Raw genomic sequence first — 27,759 nt, 5'->3', positions numbered from 1 at the left:
TAATTGCTAGGAAATGAAACTCATGATTTATAGAAGGAAAAAAAATTAGTAAGGCTTGGGAAACTGAAGGGAATAAGCAGCAAGTGAGCTGCAGGGTGGGACCATCTGGTGCATAGTGCCACGGCAGCACAGGGCACATACCCACAGCTTCTGTGCCCCCCTTGCCTTCTCCCAGCCTCAGTGCATGCAGGGCAGATAAAGCAGAAATAGACAGTGTTTAGAGGTCGCTGGATGAAAATAACTGATTTTAAAAACAAGCTGAAATTGGTTTTAAATCATATCCTATAATCTAAAAAGAAAACAGTCTCTTAATGTTTCCCTGTGGTCTTGCTGTGGGCTGGTAGCTGTCACACTCATGTCCTTGCATTCTAAGCTTTCTAGAAATTTCAAAAAATAATTGTTTAACACTGTTTATTTTATGAAGAAATGGAAGGCATTTTTAGCATATTTATTTTCCATTTCTGAGTTATAACATCTCAACAGTAACCCATTCTTTTGGTCCCTCACTTCTTTGTTTTGCAACTATTAAGACAAACACTTTTGCAGTCGGCATGCAACCAATAGGCATCTCAAAGGAGCATAAACCTGAGGAGTAATCCAGCACTATAAAGGTTATTATGATCAGTCGTTTGCTTGGTGTCTTGAATTCACTTGCTTTTGTGGGGAACAATAACAGAGGGGAAGAAAACAGAGATATGCCATGAAACTGTAAATGCACTGTATGTTCTAACATGGCACCTGCTTGATTTTTTTTTTTAACTTAATGCCATTTTAAAATAACTTACAAAAATACTTTTTTCAGTTAAAAAAAAAAAAAGGTACAACCAACTACATCCTCTTGGGGTTATGCCCATGAATGAGCTACTGTCTGCATTAGAAACAAGCACCTGGGCCAACTCATGGGCATCCAGCAAAGTCCACTGGTTTCCTTTCAAAACACTAATTTACAAAAGACAATGTCAAATCCCAGCCTGCGAGTGGCCTTGTTATTAAATACAACATCTCAAGAGTGGAAGGGATGAGCTGCAGGATGCAGAGGGGCTGCTCACCACAGTGGAGCCCGAGGCTCTGATCCAGAGCAGCTGTACAGGAGCAGGAGACCACTCCCCGCTCTGGAGAGGGTATTCAGACAGAGGCAAATACTTCTCATACTTTTCTGAAGGTCCACTATGACATACTGTACTACAATCCCATTAAGAAACAATTCTGTGCTATCTCTGGCAGATCTTGCATTTCCTTACACAAGTCTTGATGTGCACATCCCCTTTATGCCAAATACTTTCTGTACGGAGTAAACGGCAGGAGCTCGGTTTGCACAGCCAGCCAGCCAGCAAAGAAGTGAGGACTGTGGGGAAGCATCAGCACCTCCCAGTCCTGGCACAGTTGTTTTATTAAACAAAATACCCTAACATTGCAGCAGGGACCCTTCCTGTCACCCTTCGTTTCATTTGGTCTAGCTCCCACACATCCTAGGAAAAAGCTTCCCATCCTTCACTACCCAGAGGGAAAGGACACACTCAGAAGAGCTGTCACTCTATCACCAACAGATCCAAGGGGAATTCAGGCTTTTGCAAGAGGGCTGAGATAAAACTCATCACCATCCACGCAGCTTTCTTTGCCAGTCACTCCCTTCTCAGTCCCCTGCAACTTCTGAACTTTGCACTATCCTCTTTCCCCTACATCCTCCAAGAGTTGTCTTTGGGATGAGGACACTTAGTATTTCAGAAGGACTCCAGCAGCTCCTCCTTCCACTGAAGAAAGAACCACATAAACTTCAGAGTCAGGGACACATTACCTTGATGTATTTTTCTTGCTGAGGTCCACCTCCCCTCATTAGCCTTTTGAAGGAGTAACTTTTCATGCAACATGAAGACAATACGAAGAAGATTCTGTACACTTTTCCCTATACAAAGGTTAAGATCTAGGGCAATAGCACATGTCATTTGCTGAGGTGAAATTATGCATGAAGAACGGTAATAAAATTTTTTGAGAACCTGATATATATAAAAGAATCAATACACAAATGTCTATTTTCAAAAACCACACCACTCTCAGTTTAATGCCGCAGGCTACAACAGTCTGTTTTACAGTCAGTAATGCAACACAGTCTCCCTATTAACGAAATAAATTCCCATGTTTGATTCAGTGGGAATCTGTTGTTCTAAACAAAATATATAAGGCAAGAAGGTTTACTTAAAATGCCAAGTATTTAAATGAAACTGACAAGAAAAATAGGAACAGGCATCACACATTTCACAAAAGGGCAGCTATAACAATAATTTACGCTGAAGTGGCCAAAAGATGAAGCAATAGAAAATTGGAAGCAATTAACATGTAACATTCAAGAAATATTAAATACATACTGACGACTCAACACAGCATTCACACAAAAAGATGTAGTGATGAAAAGCAGATACTCTGCATAATAAGCAAGAAGATATTTCAAATGTGGCCATAAAAACAGAGGAGACTTGTAATGCCACACGGAGAAGAGCTGGCTGCAGAACTGCAGTGCTGATAACATAAGCAGGGAGGGATGGGGTGCATCACCCTCACCACCAGAAGAGGAAGTAACAGCCCTACAACCCTACTCAAGCATCAACAGCATCAGCTTGCTGCCAGCCCAGTGGTAGTTATGGCTTTGGTAAGTCCTATTCCTCTCAAGAAACAGCTCTGGGTAAAACCAGGAGAACCACAACCTGTGCAACCAGGAGAACCCCAACACCTGATCCATGCCCACTCTTAATGCCCTGAGAAGTCAACTTCATCCTCTAGTTCTGTCTTGACCCAAGTAGGTATCAACACGGGTGTCTCCTCTGGCACCTCCTGAGGTCACACTCTCCAATGGCTTACCTCAAAACAGGACATCACAACGCAGTTTCCCTCCCTCGACAGATCAGCACCATCCTCCCAGGCTGCCAGCAGGTTTAAGCATACAAATGCTTAGCCAGAGTTCAGACCTAACTCCATGTCCACAAATTTAATATGCCCAAGGCACAGAAGAGGGACTCAGGAATATGAGTGGATTTTACATACATTCTAGAAACCAACTTTTACTTCAATGAGAATGAGACCCGTGTGTAGCCAGGCAAACCAGCAGTTCTTAACATGCTCTACCCCTTCTTTCAGCTGACGCAGAGGAGGACACAGTAAACACTCTAAGGACATTATTTGCTTGTCCAGAATCACAGTGTTTGTTCTCTGCATCAGGAACAAACACCATCTACCCTTCAAGCCCTGCCTCTTGCTGCAACAAGCCCCCAGCCCTAAGTGAGCCCATTTATAACAGAATCACACCTCATAGCTCCTCTCTGCCCTTATGCAACTCCTTGTGCATTCTCCCAGGGCCTCTGAGAGCTGGAGGTTCCCTGTTCATGCTACATGGGGAAAGTCTGGAGCCTGCCAACTGCTTCAAAAAAGAGACAGCAAGAAGCCTAATGATAATGAAGTGCCAGGTTTTCTGTCGCAAGTTTTGGTAGAACTTCAAAATGACAAAGGAATTATCCACCCATCACCGATGCAGATGCCAAGAGAGGCTTTTCCTTTGTTTTTCTCCTATGCTAATATTTCAAGAGGATGACATCATTTAATTTTCTTTTTAAACTGAACTGTCATGGTCTTTGAAGTACCACCACACTTACAGTGTGGGGCCTGGGAAACTCAGATGAAAATGGATAATGAATTTCAGATTTTTTGGTTTTGTTGCTCTTGTGTTTGATGTTGAAACCTAAAAATGTTGGAATCCATTCTTGCATGATAAAGGCTGTCTCTATCACAGCCCTGAAATACTGCAGGGGTTACATACAAAATGCAGAATTCTATTACTTTATCGTATCAAGACCATGAAGTTGTTAACTGCAGAAAATCAATTCCTACACAGTAGTTATTACAGACCATTAATTTGTACAAGGAGAAGTGTGTTCTCCCTGGATTGATAAAATTTTCTTCTAATATTACTACTTGGGAAGATGAGGAGCATTAAAAAAACAAAACCAAAACACACCAAGTTGAGTTAATGTGAGAAGCCAGCTGATTTTTAACATACAGATCTGAAGTCCTCTGGAAGGCAGGAATGCATTTGGGCATCCCTTCGTTATGCATGGTGTGGGAGCTCTTTGCACCCCAGTTTCAGACACTGCTTTACTTGTTGGGGTTGTCCAGCCCAACTACATGGAGTTAAATCCCCAAAGATGCTGAAGGTAATGGGCAGGAAGGAGAACCAGCCATGGCAGGGCCTTAAGCAGATGATGGGGAGAGCAAGTGGCATGGGGCTGCATCCCCTCAACAGAGCTCCCCTGTGCTTGGCACTGATGAGGACACACCTTGAGTGCTGTGTCCATTTCTGGGCCCCTCACGACAAGACAGACATTGCGGAGCAGAAGCGGGTCCAGAGAAGGGCAGCAAAGCTGGTGAACAGTCTGGAGTGCAAGTCCTATGAGGAGTGGCTGAGAGAGCCCGAATTGTTCAGCTTGGAGGAAGGGAGGCTGAGGGGTGACCTTATCACTCTCTACAATGGCCTGAAAGGAGATTGCAGCTGGGTGGAGGTCAGTCTCTTCTCCCAGGCAACCAGCAACGGGTGAGAGGACATAGTCTTAAGCTGTGCTATGGGAGATCTGGGTCAGACATCATGAAGAAATTCTTCACAGAAAGGGTAATTAGATACTGGAATGGGCTGCCCAGGGATGTGGTGAAGTCACCCTCCCTGAAGGTATTTAAGGAAAGACTTGGACATGGCACTTAGCACCATGGCTGGGTTGACTTCATGGTGGTTGGTCGCCGGTTGGACCCAGTCTTGGAGGTCTTTTCCAACCTATTTGATTCTGTGAACACAAAGACAACAGGGACTAACAGGAATGGCACAGAGCTCAGGATGAAAGAAACACGCTCAGCTGAATGGGAGAGCCAGACGAACATTTCATCTCTTAATTCTGCTACATAAAGTTAACTTGTCATGAACCAGGTTTTGACTTAGTGAAGCAGAACCTAAGCAAGGTTTTCCAGGTAAAAACCAAATTTGTACTGGATCATGAAAAGTGATGAGGCTTTCCTTTTCCGGGTATGCTTCCTGCGGGAGGCCTGGGGCAGGGTGATGGAGCCTGAAGGCAGCAACCCTCAGGCCAGGGAAGGGGCAGGGACCTGCACACACCCATGCCAGAACCTGAGCTCACCCAGCACATGCAGGTCCCAGGTACGGTTCATTTTGCATAAGCTGATTAAATCCAACAGGTTTGTGCTCGTAGGTACCCAAACACTGTAGGTATTTTGCCTCTGCCTGTCTCACTCTGCTTGCTTTAAAGAGCAGGCTACGTATGTCCCAGCAGGGCCAGCCAGCCCCAAGCAGCTCCAGTGTCCCTGTAGCCACTTGTGGCCTTCCCTTCACCCCCATGTGCCCACGCAGGGACTCTCCTGACCTTGTCCTCACTGGCTGATGCTCCTCCCTCTCCAGGAGCACCCTGGTGCCTTTCTGTCCTCATCTCCATCAGAGCAGTCATACGTCACACCGCCCTGCTTAGTGCTTCTCCTCTCCAAAGCCGGCTGTAAGGAGTAAATAATCCTCTCTAAGCCCGAGGAAGGCAGGCAGTCTCCATTTTACACATATAGAAGCAGAAGAAGGGGTGAAGAGGTTCAGCCTGTTTCTGTCAGTAGATCCCTGAAGATCAAGCACACCACTGGTAAGCGTTTTAACTTAAGCTCTTAGGCAACACAGGGTAACCTAACAAACAAACCTAACAAGCAGGCGCTGAATGTTTATGATCTGTTTGTTTACGTGACACACAAAAAATTTACTCTGGGCAATTTCTCTGGGTATGTTCATTGTTCTGTAAGCTTGTGTGTGCACGTTTGTGGCTGTATCCTCTCCTCTAATCTTCAAGCTAATTTCAGCCAAAGAATTGACTGGAGGCAACAGGAACAATCCACGAGCTTCCTCCAGAAACACTTGTGTGGACTGCACATGCCGTATTTCCAACTCTCCCAGCTTAACTGCTATACAAGAAAGGCAGGAGGACAAGTGAAAACTGAAGAAACCACTAGGTACTCAGTTGCAAACCTCTCCAGCACAAGAAGTCGCCAGCCCATTGCCAGCATCACAGTGGACATCCCACGGATTACCCACCCCTCGGGTTTCTCACGTGCGTGGTTATTATGTAAGGTCATATGGTCTGACACATGTGTTCCTCGAAGTGATGGGCTTCCTGGACTCCATCCAGAGGATCAGTGAGGATTCTATGATCAACAAAAGCTTTGAGAGAACACTGCTGTTCAGCCAGTTGTCCCTGCCTGGACAGTTAAAGGGGATGATTCTACTTTTCTAGGAGGTTTGAGAGCTCAGTGGAATTAATGAACGCAGTGGAACTCCACACCCGCATTACATGCTACAGACTGATCTCCAGTACCAACGCTGATAGAAATTACCCAGATGGAATATAAAAGTTGCTTTAAAAAGACAAGAGCCTCTTAAAACCACTTAAAAATGTTAAGATTTTAAAGTCACTGAAATAAATGTGATCCGCTAACAACATTTAAAGTGGGTGGCAATCCTGGTTCCAGCAAACTTAAGCTTTGCATCAGAACAAAACTATCATAAATTGGTTAAAAACCACAGTGATATGCAGTTGACACCCACGTATGTTACACTGGTTCCCAAGAACAAATGATATGTGTATAATATCTCAGTATGTGCCATGTGTTATTGCTGTTAAGAATAATGCAAAGCACTCAAAATCAAAAAAAAAGTATAATGCAGCTGGGAAAAAATGTAAACTTCTGTTGTACACATAATACATATTCCTCTACATTCTCTATCAAATCAATATTGTTTACTAAAGCATTCTTTGTACAGCTAGCAAAAGATCAACAAGAGATCAAAGAGTGGTATATAAATAAAAGAATAATTTTAACTATGATGTCTCCAGTCCTTTCTCCTGTATATTCTTACTGTAATACACAAGCTAAAAATTACAAGAATTATTATTTATAATTATCACACATGGATATAAAAATGCCACCTGAAACACAAAGTATTAAGCTGACAGAAGTGGTCTCTGAAATAACAATTACTTATTTGGATATTCCAAGTAATTATAGCAACAGAAAATCAGCTAACAAAACCACTTCGGTCAGGAGCTACTGTCCTAGATGGCATTAAATACTACTAATGTGAAAGAGTGGTACATCATATAAATCTTTCCTCTATTTTTACAAAGAACGAAGTGCCATGTGACTCCTCACCTGGACCTCCACAATAGTTATTGTGACTGACAAACTCATCTGACTTCCAATCCAAAGTTTGCTCTGTCTCGGTCTGAGGAACTGAAGAGATGCTTCTCCCATGAAAAATGACATCCAGCCTGCTGCTGACACTTTGCTGGTAATCCCAAAAGCAGGAACTATGGACTCGCTGCAGTGTAAAAAAATGGCACTTTTCTGCTAAAACCAAAGCATCGGTTCTGACAAAGTCCTACATGCAGTCACCCACCCTGTTCAAGGAAGAGAAGCTCTGCAGGCTTTACCCAGCCCACACTCCACAGAGTAGCTGAGCAGCTGTTTACCTGCTGGTGCAGGGAATCTGCTCAGGGAAGGGCTCCCTGCTCTTACCTGCCTGCCAAGAGCTGGCAGAACATCACTTGCTTCCTTCAGTACTGGAGAAGATCCTCTCAGCAGAAGGTGCAAAAAAAACCCTAAATCCCCTTCATTATTTGTTTTTCTTTTGTAAAACACACTCCAGCAGGTGATGCTGCCACTAAATTTCCCAGGATTTGAATTAACTGAAAACACATTAGCAACATAAATCAAGGTGAAATGACATTTCAAATACTGTTTTCCCTGGGTTTTATTCTGCCACAGAAGAAAACTTCACTGGGGAGAAAAAAGTCTGCATCAGTTTTGGAACTAAACATTTGGACTAAGGCTTGGAAATAAACTTGGACATGAAAAAACCTAATCTTTTCATTTATGAAGGGAACTGATTATTAGCTTGCATAATTCCGAATTCTCCTCTGGGTAAACAAGACATTCAAGACAGAGAATAAACAAAAACCAGATACTTACATAGAAAAAAAACACAGGCAAGGACTTTTAGGAAGACCATAGTAAATGCATACAAACCCCTTTTTCTCCAAGCCTAACACTTATTTTCCCTGCACTTATTTACCCACATTTAACAGATAATTTCCCTAACACCCTTGAAAATACCAACACTGATTCTAGGCATTATTAATGAGCACAGGCTGCATCTCCTAACTGCAATAATTCTAGGCTGAACTTCATGTAGTAAACATTGCATTCCACAGACTGATGAGCCAGCTCTCAGATAAACATGCTTGCTTAAGTATCAAGTATTAACACCCTTTGGCAATCCGAGTCCATGCATGGTGACTCAGTGCAATTATTCCGAGTGTAACAATAAGTGGGCAGTCATGCAGATTTGTAACTTATTGGTTAAAGCACGAAATTAAACAAGCAAGAAAAATTAATGAAAACTATTCAATTTTAGACCAGACAGGGGACAAAATATGAGTAAGTATTATAAACATGACATAATCTCATTTAAGGAGACTGTGTAACACATAGGTTTTACAAATAGTTACAGACATTAATCTTGTTAAGTTTATTTCCAGAGTTTTATTCAGTAACAGGATTGATTGGCTGGAGAAACACAGGCTCAGACAAAAAAAACTAGCTGAAAGCTCTATTTTTGTCAGAGTGACAGATTCTTTTCTTAAGTAACTTGTTTTGTTGTCTTTTGTTCCAGGACTATAAACATTATTAGCAATTCTCCAACTGGCAAGAGAGACTGAGATGTTTTGTCTTCACCATTCTGGATTGCTTTTTGTTCTCTAATACAATCCAAGAATTGGGAAGAGGAAACAAATTTGATTTCCCTTCCCTGTAAGATCACCTTTCTTTTGCTCACAACTGGGGTCCTTCTGTCGAACAGTGAGGACAGAACTGCTCCTTGCTCTGGGAAGAGATGGCTTGCAGATCCTGATAAGCAGAGCGATTGCAACCTATGAGCTTACATATCTGACAACCAACATTACCATCCAGTTCCCTGTCATTAATTTGCTTCCTATCATCACTGACTTCCCACAGCGAAGCCTCTGCATGGCTTTCATGTGGCTGCAGTTATTTCTATTTGAACCAAGAGGTCATTTCATGTGTTGCTAGCAGAAGGGATACTGCTTTCTTCTGTGACTTCAGGCAGCTTTTAGGAAACAAAGATTTCCTGCCCCCTTTCCAACTGCAGGCAAAGGTCAGGGAGTCTAACAATGAACACAGTGTTGCAGCTCAGTATTTTAGTGCTAAAAAATTTACCCACAAAAGCAAAGAGGACAATTGCTATATAAAACTCCATGCACAAACACGTCCCATCCAAGACAAGCTTGTAGCTCAAGCAAGGATTTGTGGCCACTAAAACAATGCTAGTATGGATACATTTCCTGAGAAAGATGGTATGAAAGATGGACCTACATAAAGGTCCAACATTTTAAAAGTGGCACATCTGGGGTTTTGTAAGAAATGAAAAGCACAATCCCCAAGAACAAAACAGGATACCTTCCTTGCTGGACTCAATTGCTAATGGTCATATTCACACTTTACTTCCATGCTGTGACCTGTTCCAGTGTCTCTGCCATCCACTTGACCTACTGAAAGCATTTACACCCAAGGGGTGATTTCTTTAAATCAACATCATCTTCCACTTTTCAATAACAAGGCTACATCTGACCTACCGTTCTCCCTCTGCGATATTCCTCTTATTCAGGATTCCAAGAGGAAACATACTGGAACAGCTTTGCCATACATTTTTCAGAGCAATATAATAGTGCCTGGAGCATCAAGGCCTCACTACATATTTATGAGCTCCAATTTTCAAACAACACCCTTCCCAGACAAAGGAAATAATCACCAAAAACCCACAGTGAAAACGTTTCATTACTTGAATCACAGCCTGTAAGTATGGTCTTTGCTGTCCCATACAGGGAATGGATGCTTTTGTATTAATGTTCATTATAGCTCTTCTACTCCGTTTGGAGGAGATGGGACCCTAAATCAGCACAGGTCAATGCAGTGTCTCCCATCCCTTTATCTATTTTCACTGGATACTGCATAGTGGTCTACTGGATGTAATACACCGCATTTAGGTTTGCTCATTTTCATTTCTGCAGAAGCTAAGTGTTCCCCACAGAGCAGTACTTTTTGTTTACATTTTTTTTACAAGACTCCCAAATGCTTCATTCAGAGGAAATACTGTCAATATAACAGTTTATACTGTACACAAGAAAATGCCTTCTCAGATCAAACTCGTGATCCAGCCCACCATCAGCTTCAGGAAGTCAAGCTACAGGAGCTTCAGGGCAAGGTGCAAAAAAACTAACACTAGTCGATCACACGAAAAACCAACCCGTCCTGTCTCTTCTGTTCCCCTTACTGCGCTGAAAACCAAGTTCTGAGGAGGATGCCTTTGCCCCAAAGCACTAGGCTGTCAGCCAGCAACTTTTTCCAACAGCCTCTATCTTGGAAAGCCTCACTCTTTTGGGTTACTCACCAGGATGGAGAAAAAGCTCATTCAAATCTCTAAGACTTCCTCCATAAAAAAAGAAGCCGAGCCACTTTCTCTGGCCCAGACATACAGGCACACTTTCTTCTGCAGCCTGTGCGATGATCATCCAGCCACTCATGCAGGTGAGAGAAACTCACCACGTAAGGTGCTCATCACAGCACTTCCCAAACTAGTCAAGCATGGGATGGAATAAGGACGTATGCAGAACAGAAATCCAGCTGCTTTTCCTGAATGGCTTCAAAGAAATTAAAATCCTCCATCTACTTGCTGACTTCCTCCATTAAATACAATTAGTTAAATCAACACACATCTATGACTGTAAAAAACAGGTGTGTTGTATCCATGGTTTGGAGAAAGACAAAAAATATTTACTATGTAGATAGACTAGCTGTATATGAGCAAAACAAACTGAACTCCCTCATGCATCAACAGACAAGAAAAAAAGAAAACTTGGGCTGCCTCTTCAGCTGGGCAGAAGCAACAAGCAGGGCTTCTGACATGTTGATGAGATGCCTTCTTTTTTAACTACTCTCCAAGTAGGAGAGAGGCAAGAAAGGAGGTCTAAGTCCTACTGACAGAGAAGCAAAAGCATGCTGTTATGGTACAGCCACTGAAGACCTATTGCCTGAGCTGCAGAACACTCTTATTTTTCAGTAGTCCTCCATCTCCCTGCTCTTGCTCTAGAGACACTGGCTCAGGCTCCAGCCCTCTGTTACCACATTTCCTGCCCATCCCTGCCATACCTTGGTCAGAGTAGCAGAGCAAATGACATGGACAGTTTCAGAGTGGCTGTAAAGCACACGGGACTTACTTCAGTGAGACCTGACAACCAGGAGTCCCTTCTCCAGCCCAGGTGAGCCCTCACCTAGTGGCATGGGTTCCCTGAACCACTGGAGGGCCTGCCAAACTCAGCCTCTGCTCCAGCAAAACATTCCTCTGTCGAAGGGAAATAATTTCCCCTACAGTGATTCACTGATTTACAGCTGGTTAGATACTACCCCCACCTCCTTGGTGAATGTAACATACACAGGCACATGGTCTGCAGCTGCAAAGACAAACCCCAGGGGAGGCAGAGTGATTGATGTGCCATATACAGCCTGCCACTCGTTGAGAAAGTTCCCATCTGAAAGGATCAATTGCTTATCTTCAGTGTCAGAAATTCCTCACACCATCTTAGATGAAGGATGTCTAAGCCAAACCCCACCCTATCACTAAAATTCACACAAATCCATAGAGGAAAAACTTGTTTCTCATGTGAGTATCAGGAACCATGTGCTTTTACCTAGTGTTTCTTGTTTTTTGAGGACAGAGAAAGGTGGCCACTTCTTGTGGCCAGTGTTTCAGTATGGGACAGGTCTACATGGCCATCACAGCGGCTGCAGTGACTGGGACCACAAACCTGCTGTGCATGGGGGCAAGCCTGGGGTGCAAAGCTGACTTCCCCCGAGCAGTAAGTACTGCGGCCAGACTCCTGGTACCCAAATTAACCTCTTCTCCGTTAGGCCAAAAATTCCAGTATAATGCTGCTCCCCATCTAAAACAGATCCTGTTTTCAACGATGGCTTTATGTGTTACACGAATTGTCATGTACCAAAGCAAATAACACAATGAGCGATGGTGGGAATGGGACAGAAAAGCTATAGGAGTGGTGGAGTGAATCCTCACAGCCAAGGAGAGGCAGGCTGGTTGAGGGTAGCTTCTTGCATCTCAGGAGAGACTACTGATGAGAATGCCAACAAGGTAGAAATTAAGTAAAAAGCTAGGTCACTGAGACTACTAAATGCCAAGAGGCACAAAAAAACATATGCCGAAAATCTCATTAATCATGAAATACTCTCCTGTGCCTTGCATTGGAGGATCCAAAATAAACATTGGGAGTTTTAAATTCTTTTCAAGAAATTACACCAAGCAACATGAATTCTGGATGTGTCCATGTTTGGGTTTCTAAGGCAATAAAATTTCAGTATAACTCTATCCCATGCCAGGTACTAGTTTTAAAATGGAAGTCAGACCTCCTTGACATGTGATGGTGGGAGGTCTGAGATACTGCACATGACCAAATAAGTCTACTTCTCTGAAGACACCGTGGGATTCCCCCCCACACTTATATGAGAAGCAGCTGCTTCTTTTCGGTGGTGGTGTTAGTGTGTTTTTAATGCAAATGCATTTTCCCCTTCTCCAGAAGATGTTCCCAGGGTATTGTGGCACCCTGGGGGTAAGTCCTGCATGGCATCTTGCTTGAAAGGAAAACTGAAGTTTTCTCCTGCAGAGAACTGAGGAGACCCCACAGCCAGGGTCCTCCCAGGGAAGAGGAACAATACAGTGCCAGAGGAAAGCAGAGGCCAGGAGCTTGGAACTGACCTCAGGATCTCTAATCTTCTTACCTAGTAACAATGCTACACTAACACAATATATGTCTGCAGGTTTGAGACGTGAAAACAAGGCCTCTACAACTAAACACTAAAGTAAGCTATGATGAACAATCTAAAAATGAGAACCCAGTTACATCAGACTTTTGGAAAACTGCTCAACAAGGACAGTTCATTACACAAGGTCCAATTTTAGGAATTATTGTCATATAACGGTGTAAGAACAGTTTCCTCTTTCACTTTTGCCATTAATGGAGACTCCATGTGGAAGGTCATTTTTGCTGAGGACCAAATGACATTGCTGCAGAGTGAGAAGTGTAAACAAAAAAGAGAGTGGAGACCCTACTGTGTGTACCTGCAGCAACTCCAGCTCAACACATCAATCCTCCTCTGACTCCTTTCTCTTATCTACTGCAATACGCTGACCTCTTACTTTTACCACTTATGAGAAACGCGCCTAAATGACCGAGTTTGAAACATCTTTGAAGAAAGTGGTCTTTTTATTTTTCTCTAACATGAACATTTCATGGACAGGGGTTTTACTGGAATCACAGAATTGCTTAGGTTGGAAAAGACCTCTAAGATCACCAAGTCCAGATATTAATCCAGCACTGACAAGTCCAACAGTAAATATTCAGGTCCCTATATGCTACATATACGTTTCTTTCAAATACCTCAAGACATAGAGCCCACCACTGACCTGGGCAGCCTGTTCAAATGCTTGACAGCCCTTCCCATGAAGAAATTTTTCCTAATATCCAATCTGCACCTCCTTTGATGCAATTTGAGGCCATTTCCTCTTGTCCTACTGCTTTTTACTTGGGAGAAGAGACTGACCCTCACCTGTCTACAATCTCCTTTCAAGCAGGTGTAGATAGCAATAAGGTCCTTCCTGAGCCTCCTAGCTGAACAACCTCAGCTGCTCCTCCTAAGACGTGTATTTCAGATCAGCTTTGCTGCCCTTCTGTGGACACACTTCGCCACATCGATCAAGTCCTTCTTCTGAGGGTCTCCAAACTAAATGCAGTATTCAAGGTGTGGCCTCACCAGTGCCAAGCACAGGGAGACAATCACTTCCCCAGACCTGCCTTTAACAGCTATTCTGATGCAAGTGGAAGTACAGTGAAAGGCTGCAGAGAGGGGAGAGTAAGCCAGGAGCCTTGAGAAGAAAACTTGGCAGTCCTCTAGAGAAGCCCTACATGAATCCATACTTTCAGCTCAAGTTGCCAGCTATACATGACTGCAGAGCCATGAGATTTTGGCTTAGCCAAATGGGAATACAGCTGCCCTATCTATTGCTTGACAGCAGCAAAAATGGCGGTGACACAGTCTACCACAAGGTGTGTCACAATGCCAGCAGAAGAGCAATGTGTCTGATGCTCTTTCCTCCAGATGCTGTGTAAGGCATGGACCAGTGTCCTCTGACCAAAGGAGCACAGTGCAAAAAGGTGGAAGGGCTTTTCTTTCCTTGCTGGAAAGCTATCAGAACAATAACCACCTCACAAAGGGCACCACAGAACTCAGCATGCTCATTGCTGATGTCTACAGTGCCCCAATTCTGGCTCCTAGTGCCTTGTCCATGCATATTTCACATTGGGCAAGGGAAATACCCTTATTTAAGTGACTAGTTATCATAACAGGCATGTCCTCTGTTCACCATAAACCACCTTTGTATTTGGTGAGTGCATCTGAAAGGAGAGGGAGTAAATGGAGGAAGATATTCTGCATTTGTGTTTCCATTAACTCAGCATGAGAAACAGATCAAATGTTCATTTTTTCCATGTTCCAGGACACTTCCTCAAGACACTATAGCTTCTCAGATACTAGCATCTCCCTCACCTACATATTCACACTAATCCATATAAAACTATGAGTCATTACACAAAGTTCCATCCAGCCATTCATCCTTTGGAGGAGGAGGAGGAGAGGGAAAATTAAGAACTGTTTCCAATTTAATTGGCAGACATTACATTTTTGTTCTGCTTCCACTGGAAAGTGTGGTGCTAATTTTTCTACCACAGCTTGCAACCACAGTGAGATCTCAATCTGCTCCATTTACATCTACCAGAAGGACTGCTAAAAAAATAAAATAAATCAGAACTGTATTTGCCATGCCTCTGGTCAGTGTGCAAGTTCTATGTGCTTGTGTTATTTCAGGGAATATTTCAGTTTTAAATCTCCCTGCAACTAAGTGCCATTTTCAGCTGCTCAAGCCTTGGTGTGATGCTCTTAAGAGCACAATACCTTCTGAACTCATTTTGAAAAAGAAAAGTACCATGGATTCACTCACAGTGCCCTTGACTTTAACTTTTATACCATAAAGCAGGTTTATGCTGCACCCTGTCTTTTTACTGTACCTTCTAGTCGAAAACATGGTTTCCTGTAAGCAGGCAAATCTTTTTGAGGCTAATTTTGAAGTGAGGATACTTAGGAAGCAGCTAATCAGAACAGGTATTTGGTTTTAGTTCCTACATAATCTACTTTGACACAGGAGTTTTAATTATGTGTTTCTCTTTGCAGTGTGACAGAATACTGGACTTTGACTGTCTTCTCATTTTTACTCTTGGTACAATTCCTGATTTTTTTTCTCAGCTGCTTCTTGGCTTTGCACCTTTTTCTCCCTCATTTCCTAATCCCACTATTCCAGCCTGGCAGCTGCACATAACATTTATGATTATTTCAACTCAACCTCCCTCGTCTTGTTCCTTTGTGCATGCAGCCCTTAAATCACGGTCTTTCCCTTACGAGCAATTCAGGGGCCATTCCCACTGACTGCATTACCCAAGAGGTGTGAGTGGTCCATTGGTGCATCCATCCATCACCCTGCAGCGCTGAGCTGGGTTAGTTCCACAGGCATTGCTGAGCTCCCAGGGCCATCAGCAGGTACCACTCGGCAGCAAATCCTTTGGTGGAGGACTGGAACCATCAACTTGAGCTGCTCCTGGAGCTCCTGCAGTGCCCAAGTAGGGACATTTGGGACACCTGATCTATATGTGGATTTTGGTAAGTGGATTGCAGGGTTGCAAAGAACGGCAACCTGAAGTCCAAAGCAAGTAATACACAAAAGACAGCAAATCAGCACTCCTTCTACAGGAGATAAGCTAAATCCAAACTGCCATGAGACTTTCAGCATCTTTTCCCAAACTATATCAGTTTAATTCTGTGATATTGCTAAAGATTCACAGATCTTGCTACATCTTTGTGGAACATTAGATTTCCCTGCACTTACTCCCTTTCAAAACATTCATCAAGCCTTAAGGCTTCCAAACTGGTTGCGCATTAACATTTTCTGAAGCGTCAAACATGCAGAGAGAACTACTGTTGATCCTTCAGTGGCCACCTCAGTTGACAAGGAGATTGGAGGTGGCTCAAACATCAGAAATCAGAGGTGCAGAGCAGTCTATCTAATTAGCTACAATTGACAATTCAAATTGCTCAAGCTCCCCTGGAGCAGAGCATCTGGAGCTCTTGTCAACCGAGCTGATGCCAAATATTCCAGGTACCTTCATGGGAAAAACTCACTTTTCTTCATAAAAGAAAGAGGAGTACGTTTACTACAGCCTGCTCCATGGCAGTTCAGGAAAGGAAGGGGGGGGGGAAAAAAAAAAAAAAAAAAGGAATCATAGGCACCAAAGCAGCACAACCTGCTAAGAAAGAAGTGTTACATCAAGCAAGGTGTGCATGTGTAGGTCTGCTCCCTTCCATTTCCACCTCCTGCCTAACCTAGCACAAGCAGTTTTATCCAGTATAGGTTGGTGGGCTATAGCATTTCTTGTGAAATGTAAGGAAACACAAGCCACATGCAATACATTCAACAAATATTCATGACATTAAGAGGCACCTGAAGAGTTCAGGAAAATTACAAGCCCTCAAGTAAAGACTTCAAAATCACAAGGAAACAAATCTGTACTTGCAAATGTTAACACCAAGCTTCATGGGGTACGGCTGCAGAAGAAAGCCATCTCATCTACAGAGAGACTGTTTCCTCACAAACTCCAGGTATTTAATCTTTCTTTGTATTTTGTTTTAAGGCTCTCCAACAATTCATATTAGGTATTTAAAACTTATAAGCCAAGAAATTATTTAGTCTCAAAAAGCGATCCTTGAAAAGCAAAAATGCATACTTTTAGCTGATGAGTAATCAGGGAAAACTTTCATTTCTCTTTTAAAAATGAACTTAGGCTTCTCGTTCTCTAAAAATCATGGAAACTTTTAAAGGCAGAAAATACCATGGAGGGAAAGGAAAAAAAAAAAAAAAAGAAGAGAGAAGAAATGCAACACTAGATAATTTTAAACCCTTTGCATACCTAAAAAGGGCATATTAAACCACAACCTTAGTCATAAACCTCCAGTAAGCGCAAAGACGAAGTACCGCGGGTGCGACATGCAGCCGCTTGGCTGCTGGCAAAGCAGCAGCTTGGAGCGCACAACACACGCCAAAGGAAATGGGTGTCATACCTCGCCTGCCTCCAGCATCTCCTCCTCCACTCCCCACCCTCCCGACCACCTGTAGCAGCCTCAGAGGAAGCAGACATGCTCCCACATACTTTCCAGCTATGCTGTGCCAGCCGCAAAGTACGCACGCGGCGGGCAACGCACGTGTGAAAATACATATGTGGAGTACCAGCATCGGGTCTCTCTGCAACGATTAACCTCCTCTGCAAGCAAGACAAAATTACTTTCTCAGTTTTTAATTTGAAAAACAAACCAGAAAAGCAGCCCAAGGAGCAAAAGAGAACCCCTCCACTGCATTCGTGCCCTTTCCCTTTCTCCCCCGCACGCACACCTACCCACACCTACACTGTGCTGGAAAAAGTCTGTAAGCATGGCATTACCACTGTTGTGTCCTGGGTACAGGGAGCTGTGGTTTTGAGATTAAGCACCCAGTAAAGAAAGTTTTACCCTTTCAACCAGAATTTTCCACAAGCAATTGAACATTGGCTAGCAAAATAAAATAGAGAAATGTTGAAATTCCCTCTCATGCTCAGATGCAGCTAAATGGTTGAGATCACTCTCCATGATAACCTAAAATTAGGGCAAAAAGGACACACACCATGTGCCTGAGAGAAGATGCCTGGCCATGGGGACCGTGCTACTGGGGACACTGGGAACTGGTGCCAGGGCAGCACAACCTGGTCTGGGGGCTCTCCTTGCAGGTGCTAGAAGGCACCCTGCCTCTACCAGCTTCAAATACACTGCTATAGGCATCTTTTCATCAGTGGTCAGTCTTTAAAGGAAAGGAAAAAAAACCAAAACCAAACCAAACCCCAAAAAAACCAACCAACCAACAACAACAAAAAAAAACACCAAACAAAAAACCCAAACCAAAACAAACAAACAAAAAAACCAAACCAAAACACCACCACCAAAACAAAACAACAACAAAAAAACCTCCCCCACCAAATGGAGGGGGAACCCCCCCCAAAAAAAACAAAAAAAACCCATGTGACACTCCCATTCCCCTGACAAAACCCAGGAGCCACAGAGAAAGAAGTTTTGCCCCATAAACCCCAAAGAAGAAAGGAGCAGAAAAAAGGCACAGGGAAAGCAAAGGTCCTCTGGAAACTCTCGGGGTGCTTCGCCTATTCTGCAACAACGATCTCTCTTTGAGCCATTTCATCTTCGCCGGTATGCTGGGCGAGGGACCCATGGGTGGGGAGGGAGTTAATAATAAAATAAGAAACACTGAAAAGCTATTTGTAAACTGTTTCACCCCACCAAACCCTTCAACTCGCGGTTTCCTAACCGACTGCACAGCACACCTGCAGAGCGAGTCGGGGCAGGAGACAGCCCTCCATAAATACCCCGGAGATCCCTCGCCAGGCTGTGCCTCCTCGGGCACCTCTCTGTGCAGGACGATGGCAACAGGTGCCCATCTTCCTGGGAACAGCCTAAACTTTACAGTCAAGTAACAAATGGAAGGTGGGCAGGGGACAAAACCATATAAATATATATGTATTTCCTCAGATAAAAATGCCCTGAATACAATTTCAGCTTTGCAATAGTCAACACGGCCCTTTTCTGCGTTTCAATACATACGAAGTCTCAGGCACCTGGTCACCCAATCATCTCTGACTAGCCAAAGAAAGCAGCTGTGCCAGGTGTTACTAAGTACAGCTGTAAATCCTGCAGCCTTCTCTGCCCCTTCCAGGTGACCTGCAACCTGAAGTGCCAAATCCAGCAATTAAGCTATCCCTCAAACCCTGCACAGTCCTGTGAAAGCCAGATGCCCATCTCCAACATCAGTTCAGCGCTCTGGGTCTGCTGCCCAGCATTGACTGCTGGACATCTGGAGCAAAAGGCTCCAGTTCTGGTTTACTCATAGTCCAACAAAAGGGCACTAATTCTCACCTCTAGGCAGACTACTACTTTAAAGAAACAAACAAAAAACCACCAAGCAAATCCCAAACCACATTCAGGCAGTGAATCAGCCACTGCTTGAGTCACACATGCACAGCATGCACCAAACTCAACTGAGTGCTGCACCACCAACCTCAGCCTTTGCTCTTCTGTCTGCCCACTCCCACCTTCACCCCAAAACTAGCAAGGAGCTTCTTCACAATGCTCTGAGATTTAAACCAGAAATATGTAAGCAATGCTAGTGTGGACATAGACATCTGGGGGGGGGGAGGTGGGAGGGAGTGCATAAACTAACACTCCAAATGCTGGAAAATGTGCAGGTAACCAGGAGGGGCAAATCCCAAAGGGTGGTGCTCAAATAAACATCCTCAGTATGGCTGTTTGTCCAAAGCTTCACCAAACTATCGAAACTTGCTGAGGTGCAAAGTAAATCTGGAAGGGAAAACCTTTCAGAAGCCCTAATTCTTAACACTGGAATGTGGTTACTGGGATATTTTCAGTACCTACACAGAATGGAACTGGATTCTAGGAATCCAGTCAAGGAAACTGTGCTATGGCCCCATCATGCTGCAGACTAGAGACCCTATAGGCAAAGATTATTCTTTCCTCCCTACCAGCTTTTGCATTGCTTATTTACAGAGCTGTGGCACCAGGAAATCCCTAAAACCACCTGTACTAAAGGACAATCATTGGGAAAACTTCACTGCAACAAACAGATTGCAAGTGGAGGGAGAGGACAACAGGCACTTGGGGAAGGAGCAAGGAAAAGCGTGGGGCCAGGCAAACTGCGTTTCCCTACCCTCCTGCACATGCACAGCCCCTCCAGAGCACTCAAATCTCACCTGCACTTTGAATTCCTTTGCTGCTGCGTGTATTAGTCAGCTATTTCATGCTACTTTTGAGCAAACAGTAAAGACTTTGGTCCTATAAAGTTCTCCTATGACATTACTGACTTTGTTGCTCTTTACGCTACTCCAGTTTCCATAAGAAAAAAAAAAAAGTAGTTAAATTCTCAAATGATTCAATCAAGTACTGTGTTCATCATCAGAAATAACTGGCATCACTCTGAGATCAAAATATCTACCCCACTGCTGTAGAAAGACTTTAAAGCTCTAAGTTCTATATAGATAACACTTCTACAATATTTTTTTTCTCTACCAAAACTCATCATGAAAAGGACCAGAAATATTTGTAGCAGGCAGCTAATAACAATTACTACTTTCCTTGCAAGCTATTTTCACTAAATTAGCTTTGATAGCCTCACAACTTGTTGAGGTAGGAAACAATAGAAATTAACAAGCCATGGCAATCTGGGGAGGGAAAAAACTGTGGAGGCAGTATTTACCCCTCAAAAGTAGTATTTGGGAAGAAAAACAATAAGCATTACACTGGCTAACACACAGGTTGCTTGTACTTGTGCACTGCAACTGCAACCTTTTGTTTTGCTTTAGTAACTAGGGCTAGACAAAACAACTGGATTGTAGCTGTACAGCATCACATGCCAGACCTTTTTTTGATCTTACAAAATGGTAAAATTTTTTAGAGAAAGTTTAGAGATGATCTGAATGATACTCACAGCTTTTTAAGCTTGGGATTTGCTGGTTGGTGCATTAAGCATTACTCACTTTCTGAACAAAGTGGAAAGTTAACACAAATTGGCAGATGACTAACTGTCCAAGAAAGAGATTACTGAATGAATCACTGACTCTACTTTTAGTCTAATAATAAGACAAATGAAGAGGACCAAGAAGGGGAAAAGACAAACAAAAAAAATTTCCTTACAAAGTGTTCAAATTTGCATTGCCCATGAATTTCCAGCTATGACAAACTATTCATACATTTCATAATTTACCATGAGTTTTACATTGGGGTCAACTTACTGACAAGCCTCATGATTTCTTCACAGCATCACTTAATTTGGATTTCTGCAAGAACTCTGCTCCATACTTTCCCTTGGTACACATTTAATAAGTTACAGGAACAAATTAAGGGATTGGAAATGAAGTTAAATTGCTGAGTTGAGTCACAAGCACTTGGCAGGGTGCAGGTTCCACACACAAAAGTACTTCAGGCACAGAAGATACCTGAAGCAGAAATTATGCTTCCCACCTCAAGAAGAGGACCTAACCAAAAGGTTCCCGACATTTTCGTTTTTGCTACTCAGGTTCTGGTGAAAAGTTTGCCTAATGCACAACCAGCATTCAGCTTTGCAGGAAGTCATCCCAGGATGCTGCTCAAGAATGCAGGAAAGGGGCAGCAGTGCCATCCCCCTCCCAAATAACAGCTGCTCCAGCAGCACGGTGGGGTGAAGCTATGGACAGCATATCTAGGATATCTGGGTTTGCCCCTCAGCAACCTGCACACCCACTGCTCCCCCTTGTCTTTTCCACATTAGCTCTGCTGCTCTTTGAACCTGTGGTCTTACTCATCAAATTGCCTAGGAAAATTAGCCAGGGTTAAGAAAATGGTAAATTGATGTGTACTAGGTCAAAAAACTGAATTAGCTCAGCAAAGCACAAAGAGCACATGGCCAAGCAGGACCTTCTGCTCCCACCCAGTGGCACAAGATACTACCAGCTCTCAGTTTTACCCTCTCGTTTTGAAGGACAAAATTAGACTCCCTCCCTCACCTGAGTAAATTCAAGTCACTTGGGTCATGTGCTGAACCTGTTACTCAACATTGCTTGCCACCATCCCCACAGCGATAAAAGGTTGCAAGAAGACCCAAGGGTTTAGGAATGCAGACACATGGTACAAAAAATCCTCCATGGTCACCAGGTCCTCTCATCTCTGTAAGTAACAGATTTAAAATTCTCAAGAGCTCATAACATTTGAGAGATCGGTGATATGACCAGGTTGCACGAGGCCAGAAGTCAGAATCAGGTAGGAATTAAAATAGCTACAGAATCACAGAATAGTTTGGGTTAGAAGGACTATCCAGATCATCTAGTTCTAATTCCCCTGTCATGGGTAGGGATACCTTTCAGTGGACCAGGTTGCTCTAAGTTCCATCCAACTTGGCCTTGAACACTTCCAGGTTTGGGGCATCCACAACTTCTCTGGGCAGCCTGTTCCAGCGCCTCACCATCCTCAGAGTAAAGAACTTCTTTCCAATATCTAATTTAAACCTGCCCTCTTTCAGTTACTTGCATATTTGCAGGAGATAGTACTTCTGCATTTTGTTAACACTGAAGACTCATTTGATTGAGTTCTGCTTCCCTCTAACTTTTTTTTTTCAATTGTCTTTTGCAGACACAAGCTGTAAATAAATATCCCAAACCTCTCATGCCCCAGGAAGCAAGTTCCTACTGCTGAGCTACAGGTTAGACTAAGCACAGGCTGCTACTGGTTTTCTGAAGAGCCACCACATCGCCAGAGCAAGACAAGAACAACCTTCAGGAGATGGGGCATGATGCAGTGATGGTCCGTGCACATTGAGGATCAGATGTCCCATCACCAGCTCCCAGTCTTTTAACAAGTTTTGGTTTAATTTGATGCATTATCCAGGTTCTTGACAGACTCCGCAGCAAACGTAACATGCACAAAACTAACCCTACATGTAGACTGAGTAATTTCCTGCCAGTTTAGTTCACAGGACTAGCCCCCTGTGGGATGAGACAGGTGTCACAGCAAGCAAAGGCAAGGAGAGGAGATGCTGAGCAGAATCACAGCCCCAAATTCGGCAGCAATGCTGTCAGCTGCCCTTCACAGGTCCAGCCCTCAGCAATTTTGGACACAAATCCTATTTCAGAGTCAAGAGCACAAAACATCAATGAGATTTAGACACATTATTCATTTGCCATGATCCAACTTTCATGACACAATTTTCTAAAGACAAGCCAGACTCAGAGTGCTGAACCTCTGTTCTCCTGAACTCTGAATGACCATGGACACCCTATTTTGCAGTCCTTACCAATTATTCTTCTGTGAACTTCAGAATTGTCCCTAAATAAATATCTTAAGTTGGAATTTGGCCTTTTATGCTATATTCATCTGAAAAGAATAAAACCTGCCTTTTTGTTGCCATGTAACAAACAACTGGATTTCCACATGTTGCAAAGTTTTATTTCCACAGGCTTCTGCACCTCAATTTTTAGTGTACTTCTCCCAGTAAGAGACTACAAAACAAAGATTCTCCGTCACAGTCTGGTTACACAAGAAACTGACAAACACATCCAAGGTATTTCAGCACAACCCAAACCAACTACATTAATATATATATAAATATTTAGTGGTAAAAGATGCCCACTGACAATGAGAGAGCTACCCTAAGTCTAGATTTTCTGAGTGGGTTTTGTTAAAAACACACACTCTGCTTTTAAAATAGAATAAGAAGGAACAAAGAACCATCACATCCTTATAAGGAATAACTTACTAGTATAAATATTGCAACAACAGAGAAAGTAAACATGGAGGCTTCATAAATGTGGGAACTTTCACTCTAACAGGGAAGAAAATACTAGCTCTGCTTCACATACAGCCTTTAAACCTTGTAACAACATAGGCAACACTAAATAATGCAGCCGATCCGGAGACACTGATTGGACTACCATTCGAAGTACAACACCTTGAATAGAAGAATTAAAATTTGATATACTATAACACCAGGAATAGCATGCTCTGCTTACATGGAAACAAAATAACCTCACATTCTACAAGGCACACTTTCAAACAAAAAAGCAGAATGTGCTAGAGGTTGCTTCACTGTATTGAACACAGCACAGAAACTTTACAAAAAAGTAAACAGCCAAAAGGATTTGAAAACTATTACTTTTTAAGAGAGAGGGAGAAAAATAAAATAATAAAACAGATTACTTTCTGATTTGCACTTTTTTCAGTACCACTTTCAGTACTGGAAGATGTGTGCTTCCTTCCAGGTAGTGACAGACACATCCTACAGTTCTCATTTATGTTTCAGCTCCTATTTTCTGTTTACTTTCCTCTCCAGATCCTCTGACCCCCAGCTGAAACAGCAATACAGGTCACTCAGCAGTCTTACTGTCCCTCTCTTCAACAGATTGCAAAAGAGGTAGAGAAGAGCAGCTCAGAAAGATGAGGTACTGTACCAAGTCTTCCTTCCCCCAGCTGACATAAATGCATTATATTTTCCAGATGCGCATCTCTGACATCGAGGTTAAGGATCCGCAATACTCTAAGGGGACAATTTTTGCACTGCAAGCAGCAGTATGAGCAGGTTTTCTTTGGAGGGCACAAGATCTTTCACTGCTGCATAGCAAATCACTAAATCTTCCATAAGTTAAAAAAAAAAATCTCAAAGTAATATTTTCCAACCTTTCACTAAGAGTTGGGGCCAAAACCACACGTTTTAAAGGTCTTCCACAGTTTTATTATTAGAAGTAGAAACCCTACTGATACTGATGAGTCATTTGTATTGGCAGAAACCAAGAACACCCATTTTCTTCATGTGTTATAAAGCTCTCAATGTGGTTTTCTATTAATTACTGGTCAAAGTAGTTGACTAAAAACGAAACAAGTGACATGAATTCACCTTGTTATTAAACCCTGCTCTATAGCAGCTGACTATTTATCACACTTTCAAAGACCACTTATTTTTCACCCTATTCCACAAGAAGAAGAAAAATATACAAAAGACAACTACAAATCTCAACTCCCTCACAGTAAATCCAGAACTGCAGATGGCTAATTCACTCCACTTCTGCAAAGGCTTTTGTCATCAGCTAAGAAAGAAGGAAGAAAGGAGGGAAGGAAAAAAAAAAAAAAAACAAACCAAAAACACAACAAGAAGATCAGTTAAAAATCATCAGTCAGCAGTAGCTATCATTTTAGAATCCTTATGAGTAATCAGAATAGAGTCTGTAAATAAAGAAGCAGTTGTACAAGAGCCTGAGCAGATGAAGGAATCCTTTCATGCTAGCAGCCAGTGACATTGTCACACAGGAGGTACGAACAAGACTAAGAAATTGCAAAATTTTGAAAATTAAAGACAGCTAAAACTAGGCTTTTTAAAGATTAATTATAATTCCTTGCTGGCTTTAAAGAAGATTTATGCCATAAAAAGGGGTGGAGGGCAGGAGACTCCACAGAACAGCTTGCATTCGGAAAGGCAAAGCAAAATTCATAGGCTACACTTGCCATACCGAAACTCAGAAGGATGCACAGGGAGATTTTCTGGTAACATCCCAGTCACAAGGAAAAAAAAAAAGAAAATCAAACCCAAACAAACAAACAAAAAACCACAACACCGACAAAAACACCTAAACCCCAGAGGTTTAGCTTGCAGATCAGTAGCACTGGAACGCACTTGGGGCGCAACCTCTGCAACAGCACAGTGAACTCCCACTTTACCCTCCGCACCTAGAGGAACGGCAGGCTGGCAAAATGACAGCGTGTTTTGATGTTGCTGAGGAAGAAAACCACAGCAAAGCAGTGACCGGAGAACCGAAAATAACCTTTGAACAGCGGCTCGGCACTGCCGGTCTCTGTGCCCGCGCCTCCTATTGTGGATAGTTTATAGCCAGGGTAGCTCCAAGCTGCAGCAGACACGTGAGTCAGCAAGAGCGGCTCGTAGGAAACTGCTGACACGTTCAATTGCTCTCACACACACACCGAACACACCTACCCGCTAAATAAAAAACAGCCTGCATGCAAATCGGGGTGAAGGAACACCTCCACACCTACAGTTCCTGTTTTCCTAGTTCAGGTTTAAATTTTAAAGCGATCACTAAAGAAAGGAAGAAGAAAAAAAAAAAAAAAAAAAAGAGAAAAAAAAAAACCCTCAGTGAATGTCAGCTATAATAAGTAGCTGTGATTAAGTCTCAAGGGTCATTTTGTTTATTTAAGCTGCTTTTCCTCTTTTCAAAAAAACAAAATTGCTGCTCCACAGCCCAGAAGCCCTGCATGGTGACAGGCAGCAAACAGTTCCTGTTTTTCTTTGTGGGGAGACTCCTTTTAAACCTGTGCACCAAACCCCATCTACCCATCACAGCCCAGCTGATTGTTTTCAACACTCAGGAGAGCAAAGAGGGGAGGAAAAAAAAAAAAAAAAAAAAAAAAAAAAAAAAGCTTCAGGCTTTTATTTTATTTCAACTCCTACTAGGGATAAACTGGAAATTCCCGTGTTTTTTTTCCTAATAGCTTCAAACATCTTGTTCAGTTGAGACAGCAGAGAGAGTTGTATGCATATGATATGTCTTAGGAAAAAAAATCAGGGAGGATCTGACCATTTTAGGTCACATTTCAAACTAAAAAGAAGAAAAAGGCACAGCTCAGGTCCCCGTGTCTCTTGACCCTGCAACCACCACCTGCACCACCTCCTCCTTCTCTGTTTCCTTTGAGGCACTGAATCCAAAATGTCCCAGCTGCTTCTGAGGGCAGGTTTGCACCTGCAGGTGTGAACAGCAAAGGGGGAGCAGACACAGGAGTCACGGAGGGCTGAGGGGTTGCACACAGAGGGGCTGCGTGCCTGGCGGCCCCCTCACCCACACAGGAGCTGCAGTTCAGCCCCCACTGCATTAAGTGTTTTTACAGAGAGTCTTTTTCAAGCTAAACAGGGACACATCTATTGATCTGCTGAGATGCCACTGTAGCACAGGTGGTGTTCTTCAGATTGTTGCTGTGGCTCCTCCTGCGTGAAGATCAATACAATCAAGCAGAGGAGCCTTCTGAGCCCAGTTTTTGACAGATCAAAGTTCTGCCGCACATGTAAACTTTTAGCACAAGGGCCTTCCCGAACTTATTCCCTCGTTTCTTTTTATTTGCCCGTTCTGAACATGTGGTTGCTCTTTGATCATTAGCTCTAGCAACTCAGAAGATGCAAGTCCATCACTGGTCATAGAGGCAGCATTTGTACACATTCCTCTGCTTGCCTGTTTTAAAATTGTAATTCATAGTCTAAGAGTGGCATAGTATGCAGTGCTCTTTTCAACACACTACAAAGATGTTTCTGCCTATCTAAAAAGCAAGATGAGCACATTGTAACTCAGCTGGCTATATTCATACATTTTACATCTTCCTGATGCAAGCTTCAAATAAATGTGTAATATTCAGACAGCTGCCAAGGTTAGTATCTTTTGGCTGAATTTAAAGGAACGATGACCGTTTTTTATAACAACCTGAATGAGTACTTGGAGCACTATCCCGGAAATCCTGCAGGAGTCACCGGGAGTAGAACTCTACTGCCCATTCAACTACTACAACAAAATCATTTGGGCACCTGCTCAGGTATCAGTAGAGAACTGCAGTATCAGAACAACACCCTTTACACATTCCCTTGAAGCATCTGTAGCTCACCAGAACACTGAAAGCAGCAGGAGTATCTCAAAGAACTTGTGAAGTTTAAAACTGCATTTTCTTCAACACATCAATGGAATGATTAGTGTATTTTCCCCAACAGGTCAACTCAGAAAACCCTATATACAAGCATCACACCCAAAATGAACTGAGCTGGAAATTCAGACCCAGAGGTGAAAGAAGCATGCATGCCTTCAA

At 42.9% G+C, this 27,759-nt stretch overlaps 1 protein-coding gene across 8 annotated transcripts in view; it reads right to left on the bottom strand.

The window, feature by feature from the left end:
• Positions 1–27,759, bottom strand: part of BACH2 (BTB domain and CNC homolog 2) — a 190,165-nt gene that overhangs the window by 158,225 nt on the left and 4,181 nt on the right. The gene's annotated exons all lie outside the window — the stretch shown is intronic.

The sequence above is a fragment of the Hirundo rustica genome, chromosome 3, assembly GCF_015227805.2.
Source record: "Hirundo rustica isolate bHirRus1 chromosome 3, bHirRus1.pri.v3, whole genome shotgun sequence".
Taxonomy (NCBI): Eukaryota; Metazoa; Chordata; class Aves; order Passeriformes; family Hirundinidae; genus Hirundo; species Hirundo rustica.
This window is presented reverse-complemented; position numbering and strand designations above follow the sequence as displayed.